We start from the raw sequence: 15,027 nt of genomic DNA on the forward strand, positions 1-15,027 counted from the left end.
CTGTAGACCAGGCTGGTCTCGAACTCACAGAGATCCGCCTGCCTCTGCCTCCCAAGTGCTGGGATTAAAGGTGTGCACCACCATCACCCGGCTTATACAATTTGTTTTAATTAGCATACAAAGTATTAGGTTTCATTGAGGCATTTTCAAACAATTTTTCGTCAACTTCACTCATTCCTCCTACCTCTCTGACCCCTCTTGTTCCCTTCTGCCTCTAGGAGGCTCCTTTATCCTTTCATGCCACATGGATTCTACTTCCTTCCTCACTGCTTCCATTTTCTATCCCTGTTTCTCCTCCTACACTGTTTACAGAGTCAGTTCTCTCGAGTGAACATATTCATCCTGTAGTGTGCCAGCATCTTGGAAGCTTGTCATTTCCCTAGCAAATAGATATCAGTTTTCTTGCCAGTCAGTGTGATTTTCGAAACCTTGGAGCCTCCCTCTCAGGATCATTTCACTCTGTGCTAAGGACAAGAAATCTGATCTTCTGCCTTTGACATAGGAGAGAAGAGTTTATTTTGAGATTTGGGGGGCTAAGGCACATGCAGTGAGGGACAGTACAAATTTTTACTAAATTTCTTTGTATTTGAAAGTGACTTTGGCCTCCAAAGTCTCACTGAAACCCAAGTTTCTAGGGAGGATACCCTTCATCTTTAGAAGGCCCATTGACTAAACTTAAGGTTAGGGTTAAGGGGAAGCACAATATTCCTGGCAAAGTATTTAAGGCTCAAGAATATATAGTAGTCCAAATGGAAGCACCAGAAATACATACTGTACACCCATTCTAGGTAACTCCATAGTATTGCTCTGGTTTCGAGGTATAGCATCTACTTCTCTACCAAAAAATGAAAAAATAATGACTAGAAAGGGAGCCTAGAAAATTCAGATCTCTTGACTATTCACTCTTAAAATTACAAAGCTACCTCATGTACCCTGAAGAGCTGAACCAGGAAGTAGAGTGCACTGTTCCTTGAAGATTAAAGAGAAAGCAAACATCTATGGGAAAACCTTTCAAGATCAAGTTTCTAGATACTACAGGGCTTCACCTTGCACAATTACACCAAGTGTTGCTAATGGAACAAAAGAGACTCCTTTAATCTAAAGGAAAACATTTGTAAAACTAAAAAGACACCATGGCAACCACAATTCAAAACTATTGATTCTAGGAAACGTATGTGAAGGTCATTAGTGTTTTTGTGCTATGCCAGAACATTTACCAAAAAAAGCTTATAGCTTCAGTGTTTCTCACAGTGAAATCTGGCAACTTGCTTGGGAGGACTATCTCCTGTTTGTGAGGTGGAAGGATCATGGGAAAAATACCAGTTGAAAAGATGGTTGGAGTTAGGGGACAGATGGCCACCCAGGATAGACAAATTCTTATTTGAAGCCCATTGTTGGTAATTCAGACCTTTTAAATGTTTTTATTTAATTGTTTGAGGATTTCATATTGAAAACTTTTTGCAGCCCAATAAACCTCCTCGCCAATGCGATAATCCAAATCAGACTAAAACAAACCAAATTAGAAAAAGCCCAGGTTTAAAGAATACTAAATGTTCCCTGGTGGACTTCCAGGCCCTCATCTTTGCATCATACAAAACAAAACTATCAGAATATCTAATAGTTAGCCCTAGGTCAGGGTCAGGAGCCAGCAAAAGAGAGGAAACCTTTTGACCTTTGTGACAGTCCTGAATGCCTGCTCAGGCAAAGTTGAAGTGGATATTTTCTATTAAAAGATTAAAAGCTTCCTCTCACTAAAAAAAGAAAGGAAAGTAACTGAACACAAACAACACCCCCCCACCCATCACTCCCTATAAAGATAATACTAAGGAGGCTAGCACACTGCAATCTACCCAAGATGTTTTCATTTTTTGTTGTCTTTGTTATCTTATGGCAAGCTTAACAATAGTTTGTTTTGAAAACGTGCCTTTTTTACTAGGAGCTTTCTTTTCTTCCATCAAAGCCATAGAATCCAAGGGAAGCAATTGGGATTCCCCACTCTTGGTGAAAGGAAACAAACAAACCATGGAAAACTGAGGAGGGGTATGCAAGGAACTTAACCAACCGCTTTAGTCAGTTCTGTACTATGTTTAATCTGAGCTATTTATCACAACACCAAGTTTTATAGAAATTGTTTGGAATAGAAATGAATGCCTTTTGAATAGCAGACATTTGGGAATCCCACAAAGAAGGCGAAATCAGTTTACATATAATCAAGGATCCACCAACCTTCCAGAAAGCATGAAGAAAAGCGGAAGCAAGTGGCTATTGAAGGCTTAATCCATTTGTGAGTCAATAATGTGATTGTCATCTTATTCTGAGCTAAGTAGGGGCTCTGAAGAAACAGCTGCTGCTTTGGGTAGCAATTCACATTTGATGTTTTCTAGCCAAGCCCAGGACAGATGACCTTCAACACAATTAGCTCTTTAATCTCCGGGATGCCTCATGATTATTTGATGTCCTCCTGCTCTCTATATTCACACAAAACTCTATTATTAGACTTTCTTTCTCCAAGAGCACCAGGCACTAAGGAAAACCAACCTTAACAATTGCATTTATAGGGAGATACTGATTTATTCAGTGGGGAACCGGGTGAGACCTGCAGCTGACTAAGTGACACGGGAATGCAAATGAACATGTTTATCAGATGAAGAGACTTAGCTTCCGTACCTTCCTGAAGTGCCACGCCTCTGGCTTATCACATCTCCTTACACAGAGGTGTTCTTTTTGTCATTCTGCAGGAGATAGTATAAAACTTGCCTTCTACACAGTTGACCTCTTTCTAGAAGTCATTATCTGTTATTGCTCACTGTCTACAACGTAACTTGAGGCTAATATTTTGTTCCTTGACTGAGTTTCTCACGTAGCTCATGATAATGGAAAAGCTGTGTCGGTTTTCTCCCCTTCTTAGTATAAATGAATGAGTCTCACCTTTGAGGGAAGCTTTCTTCATTAAAACACATTAAATGGTTCTTTTTGTCTTTATTGTATTTTTCTTTTGGGAGGAGGATGCCTGGAAGGACAACTGGGTGACAACAGAAAGACATTGGTTTGGGGAAGGAAGGTAGAAGAGCTATTGGAACAAAGGCACGATGAGCTGGGGTATGGTTGGAAACGGCTTGTGCAAGGCAAGGAGGGGGGCATTGCAGGAAGAGTTAATGGAGAGTACAGGAGGACCCTGGTTGGCTTAGCTTGTCTTGACTTTGGGCTCAGGTTGATAAAAATCCCTTTGCTTTTTTCTCCCTTGGGTGTTGGTATCTGTACTAAGCACTTTGGGATGGTTTGTTTTGGCTGAACTGATACAAACTATTGTCCCCTGGAAAGAGGGAACATCAATTGAAAAAAAATGCTCTTATCAGATTGGCATGTGGGCCTGTGGGACATTTTCTTAACTGTCAATTGCTGTAGGAGGACCAACTCTCTATGGGTGGTGCCATACCTAGGCAGGGAGATCTGAACTACATAAGGAAAGTAATTGAGCAAACCAGAAGGAACATATTAGTAAGCAGTGTTCCTCCATGTTTCTACTTCAGTTCTCTCCAGGTCCTTGTCTTCAGTGCCTTCCTTAGTTTCTCTTGATGATGGACTATAGATGAAATAAACCCTTTTTTCCCTATGTTGTTTTTTTGGCCCTAGGGTTTATCAGAGCAACAGAAAGTAAACTAAGATGGTAGTAGTTTTGTGACCCACTTTCCTCTATGCTTTCCCACAGTTTACCTCAGGCCTCCTGACCTCTCTAACTATACCCATCTTCAAGACAGTGAGTGGCTAGACACGTAGTCTGTATTTTGTCAGAAATCTGCTTCCCTGACAGTATAGTCTCGAACTGGGAAAGGCTTAGACACAAAAACATCATTCTTGGTCCACTGTAGGGAAAAGAAAGGCAAAGAGCTTCTCATTTCAAAAACAAACATTGCTTTGAAATATGGCACTTGGTAACAGCCACAACTACAGGCCTGGGACCTATGCATTTAAATATAAGCAACCATGTGCCTTATGGAAAAAAAATAGAAGAATGTTAGTTGAGAAGGAGCAAATTACAGAGAAGTTGCTTATAAATTTGATGAGAATCCTTGTTTTATACTTTTCCTTTCTTTTTAGCTTCACAAGAAATAATTTAAAAAATCTCCACTGCTCTTGAGTAAAACCGATGTAGACTATGAAGGTTAGAGGTGAATAGGGCCAAAGATGAGAAAGAGGCTGAAAGAATTAGAAATCCCCTAAACACAGCTCAGCTTTTAGTGGTAAGTAATATTGGAGACAGGCAATACAAAGAATCACAATGGGGAATAATAGAACACTATTAACATTTTGTAAGTTCAAAGAAATGGATTACTTCTGAGAAGTGTGCAGTTCATCACAACTGAATCATAATGAAATAAGAAATCTGAACTGAGTATCAATAAGAATGGGAAATGGTTCAATAATGAAAATACTTTAAAAAATATCCCTAATTAATTACTATACAAGAATCCTTAATGAGATATCAACAAATTGAATACAAAGAAACTTAAGGGAGTTATACCTCATGACCAAGTGAAATTTATTTTAGAGAAAGGAAAATTCAATTTATGTAATCCACCATATTAACAGAATCAAAGACAGAAACACAGGATCATCTTAAGTAATACAGACAAAGCGTTTGACAAGATTCAATACCCTTTTGTGATTAAGACACTCAAACTGGGAATAGATAGAAACTATTCAACACAATAAGGGTGACAAATGGAAAACTTATACTAACATTATACTCGCTAACATGAGGAACGTTTTCCTCAAGTATAAAGAACAGGAAAAAAGACAATTCTCATCATTATTATTCAACATGATTTTAGAAGTCTAGCAAGGGCAGTTTTGAAAAAGATGAAGAGTCATTGCAACCGTTGTGCACTGTTACTGCAATAGTGAACAATCCAAGCCACTAAAAAAAGCATTAAGGTTGTTCTGGCATTTAGAGTGTAGAAGCAAAAGTACTGAAGATTCAAGGCTTACCTGAACTACATATTGAGACTGTTTCAAAATCTACTGTATGATTCAAGAACCCTACTTCTGGAAATATATCCTTAAGAAGTAAGATAAAGTAAGATGATTCAGTAACAAAAAGGGAAATCTGTCATGACTCCCCTTACATATCTAACATGTTCAAAGTCTTAGAAAGTGACAGTAGAGTCATAGTGGGTATTACCTGAAGCAACGAGGGGGAGATGGGGGGCAGCATTTATTTATTGTGCATAGATTTTCATATATGTGTAACAATGTGAATTACCTTTATAGTGAGAAAAACTCATTCACTATCTCCTTTTCATCCATCATTCTTTCCTTCCTTCCTTCCTTCCTTCCTTCCTTCCTTCCTTCCTTCCTTCCTTCCTTCCTTTGTTCCTTCGTTCCTTCTTTCGTTCCTTCATTTCTTCCTTCCTTCGTTCCTTCCTTCCTTCATTCCTTTCCTCCATCCCTCCTTCCCTCCCTCCCTCCCTCCCTCTCTCCCTCCCTCCCTCCCTTTCTCTCTCCTTTTTTTGGGTAAGCTTGACATAAGCTAGCATCATCTGAAGTGGGGAAAATAACTTCATAAAACTGGCGTGTCATCAAAATACTTGATTTGTACTTGTTAGCTCTGAACACTAGGGACACACTTAGGAGGCAATCATAGAGTAATGATTTTTCCCACAGTGGAGGGAAGCAAAATATCTGGAACCGTGCTGAGAAACTGATTCTTACCCTGTGCTTTCTAGGACTTCATCTGGGCCAGAGAAGTGACCTAATCAGATTGTTCCGACAACATGTTTCTGATACTCTGTTTAGCTCCTCTAATGTTAAAACAAATTACCATTTATGCCACAGAATTTACCAGATAAAGAGTACAAGACTTTCTGTGAAGACTTTAAACTCACAAAAGAATTTCAGTGCTCTCTTTCCTTTCCCTTTAGAGAGCACTCCTCTGGGTCAGAAGGGACAAGCTAGTATTCTGTGGCACTAAGAAGGTTGAACTACATGGAACTTGGAAACTAGTTCTTCTTGTCTGTAGTCTTGGTCAAGATTTTAGAGCAATTTGGCATCAGTTTGTGCAGCTGTGGAACTGGATAGAAAAATGTATAAAAATTCTCACTGGAGTGATATGGCAATCAAGATAACTGATGCACACTTACTTGGTATAATGCCTTGTTTACATTAAGCATTTATTACATGTAGGTGTTGACATTAGCCAAGGCAATGCTTGAATTACAGTCTGAGCACAGAGAATTTTTTTTTGAGATAGGGTTTCTCTGCAGCTTTGGGGCCTGTCCTGGAACTAGCTCTTGTAGACCAGGCTGGCCTCAAACTCACAGAGATCCGCCTACCTCTGCCTCCTGAGTGCTGGGATTAAAGGCATGTGCCACCACCGCCTGGCTGCACAGAGAGCTTTTAATGTGATACAGAGAGGCATCAAGCCTCCCATGCTATTTGGTGTAAAAGACATCCTCTCTCCACTGTACTCTGATTCCATTACTTTTTGGAGAACTATTGCATATCAGGAAAAGTTGCAGTTAGGAGTATAGAAGACATTCTTATCTACATATAACCAGGGAGGGTAGTGGTCCTTAGTACACGTGTTTGTTTATTTTTCATGAACATTTTTTTTTGGAAAATCACATTTTTAAGACAATATGTTCTGATCACACACAGTCTCCCCTCCTCCAGTGCCCCTCAATTTCCCACCCACACAACTCCACATCTTCTTATTCTGTAGCAGTAAATATTCTCCTTACCACAGAGTTGCTGTGAGGTTCTAGTCTTTGATTTTAAAGTCAGTCTCTAAAGGGCAAACAAAGAGCTGTGCAGAACTCAAAAAAAAAAAAAAACCAAGGAAGACATTCAGCTGTTCAGCCAAAGATGATCATTATGTGATTCAAAACTTCGTGTGACCTTAGGAGTCACGTGTGACGTCCCTCCCTCCCTTTTTCTTCATTGCTGACCTGTCACATACTATTACTGAGATGTGATACACAGAGGATATAATTCACTTGTCTAACACAGATTTAGCCCTCCTACAAAACAGCAGTCATTGACATTGACTTCTTTTAGAATGTTTTCTTTATCCCTGAAGAAGCTTTACCTATTACACAATCATGCCCATGAGAGAACATATCTATATTACCCAAATGACTAAACTTTTGAACATTTTTGATCATACTGTATTTAACGAAATATCTACTCAGATTTTTTCCATTCCAAAGTTCGGTTATAGATTTATTGTTTATATCCTCCCATATCAGGCCTTTATCATATCCATTGATTTGCAGGAAATTTTCTCCTTTTGTGGTCTATTTCTTCTTTCCTCTTCTATTTTGTAATTATTATTTTTTACCTTTTTATTGATTTTACTGAGCTATATGTTTTCCTTTGCCCTCTCCCTTCCTCTCCCCACCTTTTCAACCCTTTCAATTCTCCCCCATGGTCCCCATGCTCCCAATTTACTCAGAATATCTAGTCTTTTTCTACTTCCTATGTAGATTAGATCCATGTATGTCTCTCTTAGGGTTCTAATTGTTGTCTACGTTCTCTGTGATTATGATTTATGGGCTGGTTTCCTTGCCTTATGTTTAAAAACCACCTATGAGTGAGTACATAGGATAACTGTCTTTCTGGGTCTGAGTTACCTCACTCAATATGATGTTTTCTGCCTACAAATTTCAAGATGTTATTTTTTCTGCTGTGTAGTATTCCATTGTGTAAATGTACCACATTTTCCTTATCCATTCTTCAGTTGAGGAGCATTTAGGTTGTTTCCAGGTTCTGGCTATGACAAACAATGCTGCTATGAACATAGTTGAGCACATGTCCTTGTGGTATGATTGAGCATCCTTTGGATATATACCCCAAAGTGGTATTACTGGGTTGTGAGGGAGGTTGTTTCCTAATTTTCTGAGAAATTACCATACTGATATCCAAAGGGGCTCTATCAGTTTGTGCTCCCACTAGCAATGCAGAAGTGATCCCTTTACCTCTCAACTTCTCCACCATAGGTTGTCATTAGTGTTTTTGATCTTGGCCATTCTTACAGGTGTAAGATGGAATCTCAGCATTGTTTTGATTTGCATTTCTCTGATGACTAAGGATGTTGAGCATTTGTTTAAGTATCTTTCAGCCACTTTAGATTCCTCCGTTGAGAGTTATCTGTTTAGGTCTGTACTCCATTTTTTATTGAATTATTTGTTCTTTTGAAGATCAATTTCCTGAGTTCATTGTATATTTTGTAGATCAGATCTCTATCTGATGTGGGGTTGGAGAAGATCTTTCCCCATTCTCTAGGTTGCCATTTTGTCTTGTTAACTGTGTCATTTGCTTTACAGAAGGTTTTTTTGGGCTTTTTTTTTTTTTTGGTTTGAAGACTTTTGATGACTGTTTCTATTTCTTTAGCAGTTATAGGTCTGTTTAATTCTTTTTGCTTTGTGTTTTGATTATTATATAGTGATTGGAAGTTGATGATATCTTTCTTTAGGTTGGGAAAGTTTTCTTCTGTAGAAAGGAACGGTGGGCTGCATTCCTGCCACCCAGCCACCTGGCTAGCTTATGCCCTGAAATAACAACACGTAAATTGTATTCTTTTAAACACTGCTTGGCCCATTAGCTCTAGCCTCTTATTGGCTAACTCTCACATCTTGATTAACCCATTTCTATTAATGTGTGTAGCACCACGAGGTGGTGCCTTACTGGGAAGGATCTTAATCTGCGTCCATCTTGGAGAGGAGAGTTATAACATCTGCTTTACTGCCTTCTTCCTCCCAGCATTCTGTTCTGTCTACTCCACCCACCTATCTTCTGACCTATCAGGCCAACCAATTTCTTTATTAATAAGCCAATGACAGCATCCCTCCTCCATCAGATGGCCCTCCTCCATCATTCTTCTATGGTTTTGTTAAATATATTGTCTGTGCCTTTGAGCTGGAGTTCTTCTCCTTCTTTTATCACTATTACTCTTAGGTTTGGTCTTGTCATTGTGTCCTAGATTTCCTGGGTGTTTTGTGTTAAGAATTTGTCAGATTTAACATTTTCTTTGATGGATGAATCTATTTCTTCTATACTATCTTCAACACCTGAGATTTTCTCTTCCATCTCTTGTATTTTGTTGGTTATGCTTGCATCTGTAGCTACCATTCATTTACTCAGATTTTCCCTTTCTAGAATTTCTTCTGTTTGTGTTTTCTTTACCACCTCTATTTCTGTTTTCAAGTCTTGAACTGGTTGAACTGTTTGCTTCTCCTATTTGATAGTTTTTTTTTCCCCTTTGGCTTCTTTAAGAGATTTGTTTCATCCAATTTTTTGTTTGTTTGTTTTTTCCATTTCTTTAAGGGAATTTTTCATTTCCTCTTTAAAGGTCTTTATGATCCTTATGAAGTTATATTTAAAATTAATTTCTTCTGCTTCTTCTGGGTTAAGATGTACAAGTTTTCCTGTTGTATGATCACTGGGTTCTGATATTCCCATGTTGCTTTTCATGGTGTTGAATGAATTCTTGCATTGGTGCCTTCCAATCACTTCTTCCAACTGGTGCAGGCAGTGTCTTTGCCTCTAATTCCAACTCTTACAGTTGTCTGTGTCTTTCAGAATGGTTCTTGTTTTGCTCTGTACTGTTACTCTCTATGTCTCAGGAGACTGCTGAGGTCTCTTGTGGCCTGCTTTCTTTGTCCACTTTCTTGATCTGTTTTCTTGGTCCTCTCTGTGCAGTCATAGCCTGTGTTTCAGAGTTCCTCTGATATCACAAAAGGGGGAATAGCAGGGTTTGGGGGCAGAGTAGGACTTTCAGTTTATAAGATTCAATCAGTGGGGTCCACTCTGATAATTTTCTACCATGTTGGCTCTTTATTTGCAGCTCTTTTCTATTTAGAATTTTTTTCACCACCAGTCTCTGTACAGTAAACTTTTTCTGATATGTCTGGGTCTCACATCAAATTTTACCTCACAGTGTTTCTTAAATATTCCATCTAATATAAAGTCCCCCTTTCAGCATCCTACTGGAAGGTCAAATACTGTTTTTGTTAAAGAATGCACTACCTTGTTTCACTAATGGTCCATCTGTTTTATTGCATGTACTCACTATTAGACTGTAAGTTTGTCTTTTATTATCTTTTTTCAGTACCTGCTGCAGTTAGATGCTAAAGAAATCATTGTAGGTCAAATTTAGTGGCCCCAATAAGTATTAGTAATAGTAAAAAGTGTTTTCTAAATTATTTTTTCAATTAAATAAATGACCTGTTTTCTCAGTGTAATAGAATGATTTAAATGTTTTAAATTTCTTTTTCATACATAGGAAAATTACGTTCTGGGTAAAAATGACTGCTTAAAGTATAAAAAAGAGTCTTGGATTTAAAGTGATTCTCACAGCAGTAATTTAGCTTGTGGTATCCCACAAAAGTCAAGGAGAAAGATACTGAACTTTTTTCTAGTTTTTATTTCATTCCTGGAAATTTTTCTAAGTCTGGGAAGGGTGGGAGATGACACACCAGGTGGTAAGAGAGTTAGAGCTAATGGATAGCCATCAAGAAAAGCAAGGTTTAACCAGCTACATTAAAACTCTCAAAGATGGAAAATGTTTTTACACAAGTTGGAAATATAGTGGCATTTATGAGTGAGACTGTTTTCTCAGCTCATCCTTGGTTATCTCCGGATAACACCTGGTAGATAAAGTGCTCAAAATGGAAGGATTTTTAAATATTCTGTCTCCTTCAATCATCTGCCCTCACCTTACCACATCCTTCCTGCCCAGCACTTGTCTTTAAGAGGCTGTGGTGTGTGAGAAATAGGTAAGAAGGCTGAACAATATTTGTCTCCTCTACAAGTCCTTGTCTTTTACCAATCCCTCAATTGTGGGTTTTCCTTAAAATTGTTTCTGTCTTTGGTCCTCATAGTTTTTTTGTTTGCTTGTTGTGGAAAGAGAGAAGCTTGCACATATCTCAGGATATGTTCACTGACTATATAGCTGAGGATTCCCATGAACTTCTTTTTCATCAACTTGCCTACCCATTCCAAGTCCTGGGATTTCATGCATGTCTTACCTCAAACAGTTTATGTGGTCCTGGGCACTTCAGTCATAGTGGGCAAGCACTCTGTCTTACACCCTTAGCCTATTGACTCTTTTTATTTAATAGACACCTTGATCATATTGTCTACTTTTAGGATGAACATCTTGCATATGATATTTTATCTTAGAACCTTCATTTCATCTCTAATTTCATGTAACGTTATATGTGTTACACATCTCTTCTGAGAAGTTTTAGAGACATTTTGAATCTAACATACATGTTGAACTCAATGCTTTGCTCATGGTCCTACTTTCTTATCAAGGAGATGGTATGGAGAAGCAAGGCCATTGTTGTATATGGTTTTATTCTATCTTATAGAAGGATTCCTTTAAGAAGTCATCTCCTAAAAGCAATGTAGGATTATATGATATGTTACCTTAGAACCTTCATTTCATCTCTAAAAGTGTGTGTGTGTGTGTGTGTGTGTGTGTGTATATATATATATATACATACGTACATACTTTTCCCTTTTCTTTATATCCATTTTGACATTTCCCTTATGTTCTCACTCAGCCTGTCTTTTCCCAAGTCCTTTTCTGAATCCATCATTTAGGATACCCAAGAGTTCCATGGGATTTGGTAAACCTTTCTGATGGAGGAAGGCCATTGGTTAATTAAATAAAGAAGCTGCTTGCCCTGATAGGTTAGAACGTAGATGGGAGGAGTGAACGGAGCAGAATGCTGGGCGGAAGAGGAAGTGAGGTCAGACTCGACAGCTCTCCTCTCGGGAGCAGACGCCTCAGGGAGAGACACGATGCTCCACTCTTGGGGGCAGAGGCGAGAGCTCTGCTCTCTGAGGCACACGCGATGAAGCTCCGACCCAGGATGGACGTAGGCTAGAATCTTCCTGGTAAGCGCACCTTGGGGTGCGACACACATGATTGGAAATGGGTTAGTCCAGGAGCGAGAGTTAGCCGAGAAAATGGCTAAAGCTAAAGAGCCAAGCAGTGTTTAAAAGAATACAGTGTCAGTGTAATTATCTCGGGTAAAGCTAACTGGGTGGCGGGACACAGCCCACGGCTCCTATTACTACACCTTTCCTTTTATTAATTTTATGCACTATATTTTGATCATATTTCACCTCTCCAAACTCCTCCTAGCTCCTCTTCACAAGCCCCTCCTGGATCCTGGCTGCCTTTTTCCTACCCAATCTCACATTCATTCTTTCTTACACAAGCCAATAAAAATTACAAATAAGCAATGAACTTTCCTAAACCCTAGTTTCTTATTCTAAAAGGGTGATTTTTCAAGGTTGTTTTGAAGAATAAATTAACTACTTAAATTTGAGAGTATTCCACAGGTAAGCCCTGTTGATAAACATTAGATGACATTGGCTGAAAATTCCCAGCAAATATACTTAGGTATAGCCTCTTGGAAGGCCTTCCAGATACAGCATTTTTAGAGCAGCTTGTGAATCTATGATGTCTCCAAAAAGAAAAAAATACAACCAACAAAGAGACAAAATGATGTTTTTGACAATCTTTTTTTAGCTTTACATTACCAAGAAAAAATGAGCTATACTGTAAGTTACTAGACAAATTGCCCAAATATTCCCTGGAATAGTCTTAATCTAGCACTAAAAAGTGTACCCAAAGTACAAAGGTGAGGTTCTTTGGCCAGAGCTTTTCTTATTGTGTGGCCTGTTTCCAGCAGCTGTTGCTTTATGGTATTTTATGGCCAAATTATTGGCTGGTAGAGTTGGCTGGTCAGCTGAACTATCAGATCACTACCATGGTAATGGCTGTTTTATGCATATTGATATGGAAGAATTAGTCATCTGTTTCCCTCCCTCCTTTCCTTCCTTCCTCCTGTCTATTCATGTATCCCTCCATTCTTCTATTTCTCCTTCTCTTCTTTCTTCTGTACTTTTGTATTAACCTGTCAAGCTACACCATTCAACAAAGACAGAAATGTGTCGTGAAGGTGTTACAAACTGATTGGATATCTAAAGATCTGTCTGAGTCATTCAGGTCACCCAATTCTCAAAGCTCTGTGGTTTGTCTTGGGAGATACAGGTAAAAATAATGATTAATTTTTTTCTGAAATGATATCTCTCTTTTTCATAGAATTTTCTGAAATCAAATTACATTTTTTTCTAGAAAATGAATTGGATTGTAAAGGAAGAATAATCTCCTACAGCATTTGGTATCATGTATGGTACTGTTTGAAAGGCTTCAAAAGAAAGTATGATGAAAAATAATGATATATGTGTTTACAGATGCAATATAATGAAACAAAATACTTTGTATGCTAAATTTAAAATGATAAAGTAAGAAATAATAAAAAACAATATGAAGATTATTTTTGGTGAGTGACCAGGGGAGAGGAAGAATGACAGGGAGAATGTTGTTGAGAAAGTTGACAAGCTACTTTCTTTCGGCTCTGAACTATGATTTAGGTGGCTGCTTTAGAAATTGAGTTCTATAGAATCATTCACTGACTGGAGCATAAGAGAAGGCTGACTTTTTGTAGACAAACCAAACTAATATCCAGTTCAGTATAGGCTACCATAAATGCAGAAATCAAAAAAGACATGAAATCTGAAGCTTAAGGCTTCTAAATGCAAGATGATCACTAAGAAAAAAAATAGAAGTGTTGAAAAATAGAAAATGTAGTCTTGAACTGCCTATATTGCAGCTTTCTATATTTCCTAAAAAGATACCTTCCAAATATGTTAGAGAATAATTTAAGCCACTCAGTGTCTGCCCTTTAGTCTGAGCTATGCCATACCTGAAAGCCAGGCAGAACAAATACTGCCAAGGATAATGACTTTTATTATTAACTAAACACATTAATAGAAATTCCTAGAAATCCCCGAGATAAAAGGGCAAATGGATAGATATTTTCCTGTTGCTACTCCAGTTTCCACAAAGACATGCCAGAAGTCATGTGGTCAGCTTTGAGGGTTGGAGCAGGGTACAAATGATATCAGCAGCTTAGGATTTATGTAGGGGAAGCCCAGCCAATCACCTTGTTTGTAGGGCAGGTTCTCCTGAGGATATTATTTACTTATAAATATTGTGGGTGTGCTCCCCGCCTTCCCTTCTTCTGTTTTCCTGTTCTCCGTGGGAACCTCGGTCTTGTAAGTCCTTCCTTTATTAAAACTGAATATTTTATTATAATTTCTGTCTACCATTCATTTACTCCGTAAAAGATTTATCCTTTTTAGACACAGCTATTTATTTGTAAAATTATTATTTTGCCACACTGAGATTGCCCTCAGGCATTCAATAGAAAATAAGATTTTATCAGCCTCTGTTTTCTCTGTCATCTATCTTTCCACTCCCAGTGGCCATTTCACCATGATTGAGCCCCACTGATCTTATAATTTCTCAGCATGCCAATACCCTTCACTTCCTTGAGTCTTTGGATTTATAATTGTCTCTTGGTTTCTTTTTGCTCTTTACTGTTCCTAATCTGTCTTAGTTACTTTTTTTATTATGATGGCATAAAAGTCCTGACCAAGAAAACAAAAACAAAATCAAAACAGAAAACCTTAAGGAACAAAGCTTTAGTTTCCACTTCCAGGTTCAGAGGGATAAAGTCCACCAAAGTGAGAGAGACATGAAATCTAGTATAGTAGGGAAGGCATGGTGGCAAGAGGAGGTGGGGTCATATTGAATCCATTCTCAGGAAATTGAGAGAAAAGGGACCTCAGAGTAAGCACAGAAACAAAATTCTCAGCACAAATGTGATTTATTTACATTGGAGGGGACAAGTTGGGGACTGTTCCTGCATCAGACAGAATGTGTCCCTGCAGAAGTGGTTTTTAAGGAAAAAATAGGAAATCTGTGCTAGGATGAGTTGATAAGTCCTGATTGGACATGTTAGCAAGTGTAGCCATATAATGAATTTTGTTTAATGAACCTTGGTTATTTTGATAGTTGCACTTCGGTGATCAGCCTCAGGAATGAGTCAGGCATAAGAAAGTGGCCATATAAACAATGAATCTTCATGGCTAGCTATGTGAATG

The sequence above is a fragment of the Microtus ochrogaster genome, unplaced genomic scaffold, assembly GCF_000317375.1.
Source record: "Microtus ochrogaster isolate Prairie Vole_2 unplaced genomic scaffold, MicOch1.0 UNK34, whole genome shotgun sequence".
Lineage (NCBI taxonomy): Eukaryota > Metazoa > Chordata > Mammalia > Rodentia > Cricetidae > Microtus > Microtus ochrogaster.